This window comes from Apaloderma vittatum, unplaced genomic scaffold (assembly GCF_000703405.1).
Source record: "Apaloderma vittatum isolate BGI_N311 unplaced genomic scaffold, ASM70340v1 scaffold10616, whole genome shotgun sequence".
Taxonomy (NCBI): domain Eukaryota; kingdom Metazoa; phylum Chordata; class Aves; order Trogoniformes; family Trogonidae; genus Apaloderma; species Apaloderma vittatum.
In genome coordinates this window covers 36,976-37,259 of record NW_009720033.1, presented here as the reverse complement: position 1 = coordinate 37,259, position 284 = coordinate 36,976, and the positions used below count along the sequence as shown (strand labels likewise).

Sequence of the window (284 nt, the reverse complement as noted above, 5' to 3'; positions counted from 1 at the left end):
CTCGGGTTGAAATGTGAGGCGGGATCCTGGGCTCGGCGGCCGCCAAGTGCTGCTGTTAACGGGAACGCTGGCGTGCTTGGCGCCCACAAATCATTTTCTGGGATTTGCGTAACCTAATTAAAACCTACTGACAAAAATGTTTCAATATTCATGAAGAGGTTTTTGGAAAGATGCCCTTGCTCCCGCCAGAGCTCCAAGAACAACAAAGCTTTGGCAACAATGGGAGCACTTAGGCTAAGAAAAACAAGGTTAAACTCCCGGCCTTTGCTGAGCGCTGGTGCGGG

The 284-nt window shown here is 50.7% G+C and overlaps 1 protein-coding gene across 1 annotated transcript in view; it reads left to right on the top strand.

Moving 5' to 3' along the window:
• The window catches only part of LOC104275035 (A disintegrin and metalloproteinase with thrombospondin motifs 7-like), a gene marked incomplete at its 5' end in the record, with an annotated part of 21,664 nt that overhangs the window by 5,259 nt on the left and 16,121 nt on the right, over positions 1 to 284 (top strand). The gene's annotated exons all lie outside the window — the stretch shown is intronic.